The following is a 12935-nucleotide window of genomic DNA, read 5'->3' on the forward strand; positions in this document are numbered from 1 at the left end:
CACACACACACACACACACCACACACACACAGCAGAGCAAAAGCGATGGTTGGGGACCTGGGCCGTATGGGCTTTTATATGCTCACCCACTGTGACAGCAACTCAGTACAAAGAGCAGCTCTGTGGTTTCCATTTACTGCACTGGTGTGCGTGTGTAAAAAGATATGTTTGTGTACATGGGCTTCAAGGAGCATGTAAGTGGTGACATAGCCTCATGTCACTGTGTATGTTTGTTTCATGCAGTCGGGAGTGACGGTGGTGTGTGTGTGTGTACGGTCCTGAACAAGATGAACAAGATTTTCTTCTTATCATGAGTTTCTGTTATCTTTCAAATTGATGAACAGATGAGATGGCACAATGCAGAACGGAGTCATGTGCAGTTATGACCTCGTGTCTTTGCTGATATCATGATAATCTTGTTACCGTGGCAATCCAGGGTCTCTGGATGTAACGGATGGGACGAAGATTAATATAAGGACTCACAGAAATGCTTCATCTTATTAACCAACAACACCTGTATCTTTCTCTCTTTCTTTCTCTCTCTGTGTCTATGTCTCTTTTTTTGTTTTTACCCGCAGTGTCCCTGTCTGTTTTGCACCCAGACCCACCTCTCCTTCTCCTGCCTCGCCTGCCCTCTTAAGAACCACATAAAACTTCAAAGTTATTTTATCTTCCTTATCTGCTGGAAGTCACGCCGCAAAGGACTGTGGGAGATTTTTTTCTCTCTGTATGCCCGCGACGCCACTACCACACATACACATTTGCACGCCAGGCACACACAAACACACACACACCTCAGAGAAGCAGCGTGAAGTGTGAAAGCCTGGCATAAGAGACTCTGAAAAGGAAGGAAGATAGAGTGACTTCATTTATTCCTCTTTGTTTGATGTTCTGAACTCCTCCAGCTAGTGTTTCACAGCAGGAAAGAAGATCAAGCAAGCAAGCATATACAGTGTGTTTCTCTTTGAAAGTAGTCAATGATAGATTATACTAAAATGGCAACTTGACAAATCAGCGGTCACATTACATTTTATACTGTCTATGTTATTTCCTGCTCTGTACATCATTTTTTATTCTGTTTTAGTTTAACTTATTTTTTTGATCAAAAGGTTGATATAACCAAAACTGTCCTGCACAGTCACTCAGTACTACCAACAGAAGGATTGACTGATGATTTATTGATTAAATAAATAAAAAAATGAGGAGAAATCAATAGTCTAATTGGAAAACCAGAAGCTTGTAGAAGTGTGTAGGATTTAGGGGGATCTATAGGCAGAAAGTGAATATAATATTTATAAGTATGATTTAATTAGTGTATAATCACCTGAAAGTAAGAACTGTTGTGTTTCTATTAGCTTAGAATGAGCCCTTTATATCTACATAAGAAGTGGGTCCTCTTCCGTGGAGCCTGCCATGTTGCACCTCCATGTTTCAACAGTAGCCCAGAACAGACAAACCAAACACTGGCTCTAGAGAGGTTCTTTTATGTTTTTCGTGAGTTTCGCAGCCACTGTAGGTTCTCCTACCTGTTTTGAAAGGGGAGGGGTATACAGTTGGTTGCAGTGTGCAACCTTACTGCTAGATGCCACTAAATCCTACACACTGGTCCTTTAATTGGTTAAAAATAGCAACACAGTAATGACAGGCGCACTTGGATTTGTTCGTAAGCAGTTAGCAGGTTTTGAAAAACAGTGAAACGTCTGATTACACTTACAGTATATTATAATTGTATCTTAATTTTTAAAGGATGATGGTTATATTCTTTAGTTTTGTTATTATCAACATACCCTATGAAAAGACTAAAACCAACAATGTGTTTGTCCTTCTCTTAGTACTTTCTGACTTCTGCAGCCTCACTCTGACCCTTAGACCCAATCCCGTTTACTTCCACTGAAAAAAATGGAAAAGAAAAAACACATCATGAATACACTGTATATGCTGTCATCTAGATAAAGGATGAGAAATTCCCAAAACAACTGGTAGTTTTTAGAAAACATTGCTCATACAGGAGTAAATAGTGTATTTGTCGACCACTATACGTGCCATCGCGAGTATTTATGGCAGCAGGACAGTGCTTGTGAGATTTGTTCAAAATAAACCACAGTGCCCATGTTCCTTGTAATGAAGGAATAAGTTATGTAACTGCAAAGGTGTGTCACTCTTATCAGTGAGGAATATCAGACTTTGGTTGCACAATACTAATCTTGTTGGGATCAGAGCATTGTTGGTTTTGATTTCATCCTTCACCATTATTTGACAGTTAAAAAAGCAGAACATGATTAGACTTGTTACATTTTAACAATGCAGATTGAAATGTAACAGATACAGTATATGCAATGCTGTCATAACCCATTCATTGTTGTTTTTTTTTTCCTTTGAAGAAATAATCTGTACCATGATATACTTATACTTAATATAATATAATATCAGAAGCAATGAAAGTTGATCACATAGGACCAAAACATTCCTGTAAATAGGGACACAAATCTGAATGATGATGATAATTATTTGCAAAGAGTACAGTGGATGTTCACTTCTGTTCGACTGAGCCCAGATACAACTTTTGTGCCATGACTGTTACTTTAAAAATTCACCAAAATTTTGGTCTCTGAGTCTCACTCTTGTTCTCGCACAAGGGGAGAACATTACTCATTCACACAGCCTCCCCTAAAAAATGTATAAGCTAGTCATGCTTACCGTATCAGTAAATTGCAGTTAGCGTGGTAAGGGGCTGACACATGTAAATGAATAAAGAATGTAGTTCTACATGGTAGCCTTAGTGCTAATGGGGAAGCTGTCAGAAGGTCTCAGCTGGGCGTGTCTGCAGGCTATAAGGCTCGGGTATTGTTTGTGCTCATGTGTACAATAAACGGATATGTGTGTGTGTGTGTGTGTGTGTGTGTGTTTGCCTGTTGCCATATAACTACTGTATTTCCCGGGTGTAGACGTCGTTTCAGTTGTTTACAGTTTGACACTGTGTCATTGCTCCTTTTGTAGTTTGTCTACACACACTCACTCGCACACACACACACACACATACACACACACACACTTCAATCTCTGGAGTCCTTATGAATGAAATGTGAACCGTGACTGAGGTGGATGTTGCTTGTTTCCGTGGGAACAGCAGATGTACTCGTTCTGCCCGTGTGCGGTGACACACACACACACACACACACACACACACACCTGGCAGTGTGTTCATTAGCCTACATCCTCACTTTGTCTTCCCCAAGGCCACATGCCCCACTTACCCACAATGCACTCCTGCCACCCAGACCAGGGTCAATTAGCCATGCCTGATGTCAATAACAATCTCTCATTCTCTCTCTGTGTGCCTCTCTCTCTCGTTCTCTCCTCTACTGTATGTTTTCCAGTCGGATTCCCCTCTCTTTAATTGATAGTGTGCACTGTAAAGAGCTATTTAGCCAAGGTTTTATTCCCACAGTTAGAACTACTGCCCATCAATAGTTAAATCAATAACCTATACCAGGCCTGGCTCTCTCTATTATTCTTAATTGCCTCTGATCTCTCCTTTTTTTCCCTGTGAATGTGTTCTTCTCACAGCCTTTAGCTCTTCATTTTCATTCTCTACCCCTGCTCTCTTCCATCCGAACAACTTCTCATATTCATCTTTTATGTCCTTACCACACTCTCCTTCCCAGTGCCCTCACTCAGCTGTTTTTTTTCTCTCTCTCTCTCTCTCCTCCGCTTTTTCCCTCTCTCACCTCCGCTCTGTACAGTAAATCAGCTTGGCTGTTTGTTTGACCTCCAGAGCCGCCAGAGCGTGATGCCGATGTGCTGAACCTGCCGCTTTGCCTCCTCGCCGCAACCCTCCCCCTCCTCCCTTCTCCTCCTCCTCCTCCTCCTCCTGCTGCTGCACCTCCTTTTGTAGTGTTCCCTCAGTCATGCACACTCTTCAACTCTCTCTTCCTCCAGTTCTGTGCCTGCTTGTTCTGCAGATGTTGTAACATCGGGGGGGAGGAGGAGAGGGAGGCACAAGACATTAGGCAGTTTGATTTGAAATGAGAGATAAGTGGGTGGGTCAGTGGCTAACTGAGTGAATTAGTCAGTGAGTGCATTTGTAAGTTAACCTATGTAAATGAGTTAGTGACTCAATGAAGCACTATGTTAGTCTGTGGAAATACTGTTGTGATGGTGCAGAGTTAACAGTTTTAGAGGGGGGGTCATACAGCTGTTTAGATGGATTTCAGCTAAAAAAAAATCAACATTTGTGTAGGTTACGGTACATGTGTTGATATGTGTGTTGAGTTTGTGTTTCATTTAATCTGTGTCAGCCTCAAATGCCTACCATAAATAAGCTTTAGACACACACACACACACATGTTCATCCAGCGAGTGGTTATCCTGTTAGGGTTGATTTATTTCCATCACATCAAAGGAGATATTGTGATGAGGACAAGCTTTTACTGTCTTCTATGCATAAACAGAAACACATACACATGCCCGCAGATCCCTTTTTACATATATAACATTAAACTGACCATATTTCCTGTCATGAGGATGGACTTACTTGGGCTTTGTGTACAGCATCTGCCGTGTCATTTCATTTTCTAGCACCACCATGAGGACTGACAGATGTGCCTATGTTGCTTATGATCAAATTTGTGTATTTGCCTTTTTGCAGAATTTCTCTTACTTTTAACCATGTGCCTGCATTTGAGATTATTTAGCGTCAAATCCTTTCATTGACCCCAGATTAGTCTGTTTTCCCCAAACATTTGTGTGTCCACTGGCTTGTTAATTAGCTTGTTTTTTGTACTGCGATCAGGCAGGTTAATGAGCTGCTTTTCAGACTTGATAGATTATTGTTTCAGTAGGCTTTAGCTGATAACAGGGTTTCATTCAGAGTGGAATCAACACATGCTGGCTGTCTGTCGCAAAAATCCAGCTTCTCTTTTCTGCAACTACCTACCCCCCCCCTCCCCTCAGCTGTCAATAAAAGCCCTCTGGACTATTCTACAGATCATTGCGCTCATCTTTCTTCCTCTCATCTTTTCTTTTTTCCTTTCATCTCCTCCGTCGCTCTTTCTTTACTACCTCCTTTTCCCACAAGCTCCCTGCTTGTATACGTTTCCCTCATCTTCACTAGCTCTCGTTATATCTCCTCTCCTTTTAAATCTCTTCCTGTCTCAATTTGTGTCTCTCCTCTCTCATGTGCCAGTGTGTGAACAGCTTCAGGGCGCTTCTATATTTCCTGGGCAGTGCAGTAGTAGATTGGAATGGAGGCCTTTGTCACTTTTATTTACTGCCTCACTGATTCCCCAACGGTGTGTGCGCTTGCGTGTGTTTGTGGGCACTTGTCTGCATGCATTGGTGTGTGCGTGTGTGTGTGTGTGTGTGTGTGTGCGAGCACGTGCGAATGCGGAATGATTGCAGGTGTTTGAACTGCAATGAGGTGTGTCTCGGAGTATTGGTTCCCTTATTTCTTTGGGATCCTTGAAGCAGAACTGTGTTTGTTACGTTTGTTTGCAGAAAGTGGCTTTAATTCAGCATTGCAGCTCTGGCACCCGCTGCTGTGCATGCTGGGATTGTAAGCCTACAGACTAGAACCAGTGGTTGTTGATACTAGGGTACAGACTGAAACACTGCTTGTCTGAATTCTTCAACCCTAACACATCTGAAATACAGTTTGGTATGTGTTATGTATGTGTGTGTGTGTGTGTGTGTGTGTGTGTGTGTGTGACAGCAATGTGTAATCTCCCTCTAGGACTTGCTTGTCAGAGTAGAAACAGACAGAAAGAAAAATGTATAGAGTGAAATCTCAGGGGCACATCCCATAGCGCACTTCTCCCCTATGATAGCGTTACCATGCCAACAGGCCCTATGCCAGGAGAGCATACTTAGATGCCATTCATTGGATTCTTGCTTGATGTTGGTGTCTGTTGTGTGTATGTGTGGATTACCACGACGGCACAGATTAGGATTAGGGTGTGACCCATTTCCTTTTAACAAAGAGTTGGCATCACAGTCTGTTGTTCCATTGGTGTGTGTGTGTGTGTGTGTGTATGTGTGTTCATATTTGTGTATGTTTGCTTTTGTCTTTCTGGGTCATTTGCAAACAAGTGACATGAAGACTAATGCAAGTGGAATTCATGGTTGCGTAACATTGCTGAGTTCTTCATAATTAATGAAAAATGAAAATTTTGACTTTTGTACTTATATGGTTTCTATCTTGAAAAATTCAAACGGAGAGTTAAAGGACCATGTCAATGTTGCAGTTCATTAACGCAGAGTCAGATGTCAGAAAGCATCGCATTTAGGTCAGCTAAGTTGTCAGAAAATGAAACCTAGGTGACAAATGATAACAAGCATTGAAAGGATCATTTGAATTTGGGTGTTGCTTGTATTAAAAGACTTCCTATTTTGGCAGCCAACTTCACAGATGTCGCAGTGTCCTTAAACACACTGACAGGTAGCAGGTTTCCAAAATGACTCTGCTTGCAACTGCATCACCATGATGACAAAAAACTGAAAAAAAAAACAAACAAACTGATAAATAATAGCAGCAAGATGATTATTATGATTGACTGGCTAACATAAGAAGGTTTCATGTCTCTGAGTTAATTTTAATCATAGGGAAATGAATGAAACCAAGGGCTCCCTAGAAAGTAGGAAATCTATCTTAATTATGGTAGGCTTTTGAAAATCGTCCCAAGTAATGAGATTTGTAGTTAATGGGCTAAAACATGCATAACCATAGTTATGGGTGTTTAAACTTTTGGTTTGTGCAAATGAAAGTCAAATAAGGATCAAATTGGAACCACAAGACAGTCATTTAAAAGTAAAATTTGGACGGTTTTCTTCTGACCTTGCAGCTTGGCCACACAGCCGGCATGCACAGAGGACAGATGCGCTGTGAAATTCAGCTGTCAGCGAAGTAGTCTTACGCTCATCCATTCCCTCATATCTGAATCACTTCCTTCTTCTACCCTCCTTTCCTCACCCCATCCTCACCTCTTCTTCTAAACAACAACTCTCCCATATCAGGACAATAGTCTCTTATTCCCTTTATTCTCCTTCTTTCTGTGTGTGTGTGTGTGTGTGTGTGTGTGTGTGTGTTGACGTGTCGTGCACACTGTACTCTGGCCAGCCAAGACTGTTGCTAGGCTACGACAGGAAGTGTCCTGCATAGTAAATGTGTCCGAGAGGGGGGGTCTGTGTAATTGACTTGGCAAGGGCATGGATGCGCACACCAACAAACAAAATGCACACACACTGTGTAAAAGCATTTCTTTCTTGCTCACACGCACAGACACACCTTGGGCATTATGATATCCACCGGCAGGCTGCATTGAAGCAGTGGTTAGCATGTTGGTCCTGCCTAACTGAGGCTGCAAGCTGAGAATGATGAAGAGATGCTTCCCTCTGCAGCCTGCAGTGCTTGTGTGTGTGTGTATGTGTGTGTGTTTGTTCCCCTCAACATTCAGCTCCATATAGCAGCAGACAAATCGTAAAAGAGAATCACACACACACACACACACACAACCACTGTTCTTTCATCGTCAGACACACATCATACCAAGTACCTCTCCCCATAGACTTTACTTTCACTTGGCAGGTGCAATTAATCAAAATTATGACGTGTTGATGATAATCACTGGATTAGGTGTACTTTGTGTCATTCTGACACCTCCCTCATGCGGCACATGAAAGGGGACAGCTGAGATGAGAGATGAATCAGCACCATATAACATCGGACCTAAAATCATATTTTGCGTCATTGTGTCACAAGAAAATTTCAGTACAGTATAGGACATATATAGACAACATGGTGAGTGGGTGACTGAGTGTGGGATTATACAGATGCTAAATTGAGGATTTTTAACATGCTGAAAAAGGTGATCAAACAAAACAAGGAACCTGAAGATGTCACCTTCAATGCTTGGAAGAAGTGAGGAACATTTCTGCATTGTTTATAGACAAAACAATTGTGAAATCAATCAAAAAAGTAATTGATAGATTAATTGATAATTAAACAAATCTGTAGCTTGAGCCCTAACTTGCATTTTAGAGCTGAATCAACACTTTTGTGACACCGTTAAACATAAAATCATGGAGAAAAAAAAAAACATGAAAAGCTTTACAATGCTCATATTTCTTGCAATGGTATTTTGCTGAGCAGCTGTTTGTGTTATTGTGTCCACCTCCTTTGCATCCCTCTTGTTTTTGTATAGTTTTAACATCTAAGTTATGAAATCATAGTTGTGAAAATGCTGGGTAGAAGCTTCATTGCCCACAAAATCTTGTTTACATCTACTCAGCTGTCTCTGAGACATCACAGCTGAATGAACAAATTAACAGCTGAGCAAATATCACAAGAAGACTCTCTTGTTTTTTCTTCAGATTTAATTGTGTGATTAAAAAAAAAAAAAAATCAAATCACTCAAGGCACTGTCCTCTAAAATAGCAAATATATTTTTAAACATTTATACTAAACGGGTGTAAATGACCCCGTTTTAGGAAAGCATACTTCTTACTCCTGCAGGGATGTCGCTAAGTAATGACTCCTCCGTGATGCGGCTGCCTGAAGGCTGATTGGAGATCAGTTTGGTATCAGTTTGCTGTCTCCATCACAGCATGGCCATCCAAGCGGAACGAACGTAGTCAATTTGGTCTGTTATCGCTCAAATACACCTGGCCTGGCAGCATCGAAACTCCTTGTAGGTGTGTGTGGAGTTGGAGGTGTGTGTGTGTGTGTGTGTGTGTGTGTGTGAGTGACATGTTTTGCTATCCTATTTGGTCAAAATACCTCCACGGGATTAAAGAAGGGGAGAAATTGACACGTGGGAATAATTTCCAAAACCTCATTTGAAACGTCAATATGATGCGAAGTGACGTTAATGCACAGTGTACTCAGTATTATGACAGTTAGGAAGTATAGGATGAAAGCATTTATGTGCATTTATGTATACAGTGTGTGTGTTTGTTTTGTTTTTGAGGAGGCACTCAGGCCCGTGTCAGTGCATTGTGGTTACCGGAAGGCGCTAGATGCATTAGCAGACACAAAGTGAAAGGTTTTGCGGGGAGTCCTGGGTTTGTGTCATATTTGCTTGTCGAGCTCCGAGCCGAACGCTGTTTCGCAAGCATTAGCGCTCAGCTCAGTCATGTCCATGTAGAACCCGCTTTTCACAGGCCGCTGGTCTGAGCTGTGAGGCATGAGAGAGAGAGAGAGAGAGAGAGAGAGAGAGGGAGACAGAAAATACAAGAGACAGTGAGAGCAAAAGTAAGCGAGACATCTAGAGGGAGGAATAATGAAAGGCATAAAGAGGAGATTGTGAGAAGTTAAGAGGGTTAGATAATGAGAGAGAATCAGTGGGATAAGAGAAAGAGAGAGAGAGAGAGAGAGGCAGAGGGAGAGGGAGAGAGAAACTGCAGATCTAGGTCAGAGAGGCAAAGCAGTCAACAAACGAGTGGAGGAAGGGATGAACAGGCCTGTGAAGCTCAAAGCTCTTCGTTGTGAATGGGACAGCTCAGGGAGAGAGTGGTTCATCTCTGTGAGAGAGAGAGATAGAGAAAAGAAAAGATGATAGAACGACTTCAATACTGTGTGATGTTCTTTTCCAATTATTTGTCATTATTCAGGCTGTAACTAATAATACTTTTCATTTTTGATAAAGGCAATCATTTTAGGAAATATGAATATTTGCTTTCTTGATGAGAGTTAATTGAGGATAACCTGTGAACTAAGTACAGAGGTGGAGCCAGTTAGCTTAGCTTATCTGCACCAAATTTCATGACTCCATCCAATAGTTGTTAAGATATTTCACTAAAAGCCATAAATGTCAACCTGCTGGTGTTGCTAGAGGACAATTCAGGAATCACCAAAGATTTTACATTTGGTGTATTTTATACTTCAGGTCTTTATGCTAAATTTATGGTATTTCTTATGCACTTGTCTACTTCCAGTTGTTGTTTTTTTACTTTAATTATAAAAAAAGAAATGTACAAATAAATAATAATTTTAAAATAAAAATAATTTCTGTCTTGCACTCTTTCTCACTACATTTGTGCCGAGTCAGCCTCTTGAGAATTTGAACCACATCCTGGCTCCATCTTCATAAGTAAGGCACAAGAGTGGTATCAATCTCCTTATCAAGCTCTCAGCAAGAAAGCAAATAAGTATGTTTAATTTATCAATTATTTTTTCCAAACATTGGATTGATTGCTTACTGTTATTTGCTTTCTGTGTGTTTAATGTCGGACAGTTAAAAACGCCCCCTCGCAAGTTCCCAGAGCTTAAGATAATGTCTTCAATTAGCTTGTTTTGTCCAACCAACAATCCAAAACCCAAACGGATTTAATTTGCAATTCTATGAAAAAGAAAATAATAGCAGATTCTAACATTTGATAAGCTGGATATGTGGCATTACAGCTTGATGAATGAACTCGTTGATGAAAATTAATGGAATAATTCATTGAGTTATTCTGAATTGTTTTGACATCATTGTTACACACATTCTCCTCTCAACTGCTGTTGAAAATACTATTGTAGTTGACATTCATATAACCGAGGCCAAACCAAATCCCATCTTTTGAATTTGCAAATAAATGAACCGTGGGAGGACAAAGAAAGAGTGAGAGATGAAGATGAACTGACAGTGCTAATTCTTCTCTGTTGCTCCTTTCACACTTGGTCATTTAATAAGGCTGGGTGACATTACTTGCTCCAGGAGGGAAGAAGAGATGGAGGGAGGGAGGTTGTCAGGTGGCTCAGAGTAATGAATCTTTATCCACTTCTGATGATATCCATGTCCAAAATCTATTTGACACATTCTCTCTCTCTCTCGCTCTTTTAGTCACTCTTCCACTCCCTCAATCATTCCCTCTCTCTGCGTCTATGTGTGCACATGTGTGGGCGTTTGCAAGAGTTCTTCTGTCTGTGTGAGTAGTGGAAAAAAGGGAGATCTTTTTGTATTTTGTGTGTGTGTGTGTGTGTCTGCATGTATGTGTACGTGTGTGTCTGAGTTACTGGTTTGTAAGTGGCTGTAATTCCTTTGTTGGTCTCCAACAAAGCCAGTCCTTGTGCTTGTGGAATTGGGGCAGTCTGATCCTAATGAGAAATCCCTGTTCAATCTTTCCAGCTCTTTTACTCTCACAGAATCTGGACTGTGTGTGTATATGTGTGTGTGTGAGAGAGAGAGAGAGAGGGAGAGAGACAGAGAGAGAGAGACTGATCACAGCATTCAACTTAGTTTGCATTATGCGGTTCTGGATTGTGACACAATGAATTATCATATTAAAACTTTCTTTTAGCAATAAATCAGCGAGTTTAAAAGTTTTTTTTTTAATTCCAGAAGAGCAGTTTAATGAGAAGTTTAAGTTCTCATGATTTATAAATCATTCAGGGACCTGAGCTGATGTTAACATATTGCCAGTCATCTTGTGGGAACCCACCAAATGAACAGTAACAGTTTTGTTTCTAGTAATGGCTCTAATACTGTGGTGACTTTTGAGGCACAGTAAGCAAGTGACGCATTTTGTTTACAAAATGATAAGTGAATAATGAACTCTTCTTTTTCAGAATTAATTTCTTGATAATTAACTCATTAAGTTGATTTTAAATTTGGACTTTGACCCTAGCCTAAACACCAGCTGACCTCATGAGTAAAAACATCGTTATCATCTCATTATGTTGACCGATTTCTCTACTTTGTAAAATGTAGGTGTAACAGAAGGAGTAAGCAATTGAGCTGCCTACATTGTTTTGCTGTAAACAACTCTATATTTTGAATATTACTCACAAGCTTTTAATCAAGTAAAGTGAGTTTTGGTGAGCCTGTGGGTACAATTGATCTGTTAAAACGTCATAAAAATAGAATGTGAAGTGATGAGAATGACTAATGACTGGTGGCGGGGTGCAGAGCCAGTTCTGCAACGGTAAAATCACTCCTGAATGAATTGCAAAGCAATAACGCTACTGATGTTTAGCCATAATACGGCGCTGTAGCATTCTTAGCCTCTGTTTTTGCTCTAGCACTCATTATCAGAACGGCCCTTCGATTAAAGCCCTCAGGAGGCGCTTTAGTGCCAGACCCTTAATGCCATCTGGTTTATAACAATTCCACCAGGAAAACAGTCCTGCCCTTGTTTTGAGTCCTTGCCCATGTGTGTATGTATTTGCTTGTTTGTGCCACTGCTGCTAAGCTGTTCTTCTCAGACTGTAACATGCTAATCAGTTCAGTCCAGACAGGTGGAAGTAATAGCCGTCAGTGGTTTTAGAGTCTCTAGCCCTGTTAGCTTCATTAGCTAATCACAGCCACAGATGCTCTGTTGCAAACGAACCGCTTGGGCCTTCCATTCGCCCCTCAGCTTCCAATCTCCCAGCTCCTCACCATCGCTCCCCCCAGGCATCTGCCTAGCCTCGATATTATACAACACACCCGGGTCTATGGTTTTGTATCTGTTTGTCTCTTCAACTGTCAGCTGTGTATTTATTAAACTGCTATCTGAGATTTTTAGAGTTACACTGATTGGACTGATGCTGCAAGTACAAGTCAAATCACAGTGATATACGAGGGTGTCTCGTTGACCCAGCAGTCAAATGTATTTACTGTCAAGTCCTTGATTTGAATCCGGTCAGGGACATTTGTCAGGGACACCATATTATCATTTTCTGATGCTCTCTGCTTCCAACTACTTAAAGCCTGCAATTCATAAGTTTTGACCACATACAACAGATGTGACTCATTCACATGCATAGCTAAAGAAAAAAAAAGACTTAAAATTAGCATTTTGTAAATAAAAATGTAAATAAACCCTGAACTGCAATAGAAAATATTAGTAATTTAGTTGCCTGCTGTTATTCCTTGTATTAAAAGAGATGCCGATTGGGGCGATGCAGTGTACAATGGGTACATGGCGATGACCATGAACCACAACATTCCAGTTTTGAGTCCAGATGGGGACCTTTG

General features: G+C 40.9%; 1 protein-coding gene across 4 annotated transcripts in view; it reads left to right on the plus strand.

Moving 5' to 3' along the window:
• tnika (TRAF2 and NCK interacting kinase a) overlaps positions 1-12935 on the plus strand; it is a 61804-nt gene that overhangs the window by 17073 nt on the left and 31796 nt on the right. The window lies entirely within an intron of this gene.

This window comes from Thunnus albacares, chromosome 15, assembly GCF_914725855.1.
Source record: "Thunnus albacares chromosome 15, fThuAlb1.1, whole genome shotgun sequence".
NCBI classification, from domain to species: Eukaryota; Metazoa; Chordata; class Actinopteri; order Scombriformes; family Scombridae; genus Thunnus; species Thunnus albacares.